The sequence below is a fragment of the Seriola dumerili genome, unplaced genomic scaffold, assembly GCF_002260705.1.
Source record: "Seriola dumerili isolate Sdu_G_001 unplaced genomic scaffold, Sdu_1.0 BDQW01000319.1, whole genome shotgun sequence".
Classification (NCBI taxonomy): domain Eukaryota; kingdom Metazoa; phylum Chordata; class Actinopteri; order Carangiformes; family Carangidae; genus Seriola; species Seriola dumerili.
In genome coordinates this window covers 2,542,527-2,543,028 of record NW_019174574.1, presented here as the reverse complement: position 1 = coordinate 2,543,028, position 502 = coordinate 2,542,527, and positions in this window count along the sequence as shown.

The following is a 502-nucleotide window of genomic DNA, read 5'->3' as shown; positions in this document are numbered from 1 at the left end:
AATCAAAGGGGGTGGTGTTATGGGGAGCAGTGGGATGGGGCGGGGGGGGGGGGAGGGGGGGGGAGGGGGGGCGGGGGGGGGGGGGGGGTGGGGGGGGGAGGGGGGGGGGGGGGGGGGGGGGGGGGGGGGGGGGGGGGGGGGGGCATTCTCTGACTCCCAGCTGCCTCTGCTACATACAGAATGTGACACATTATTCCAAATCACTAAGCTCAGCATAGTTCTTGCATATTTTTTATATTCGCCTCTGGATGTGTTGTGTTCTCTGTCCGTGCACTGTGCAGTATACAGTACAGAGCACGCTGGGAACAATTACAATATAAGATATCAATCATGTTGCATGAACATATGATAGACCATGCATCATAAAGCAGCTACTCCCTTCATTTTAACCAGGCTACTGTTATGTTGCACCTGTTGGTTATTAGGAAACACCTGGCCCGCTGAGTCTGGATTCAAATTTCATGTGTCTAAAGCTACTTCTATTTAGGACTCTTGTCAGATT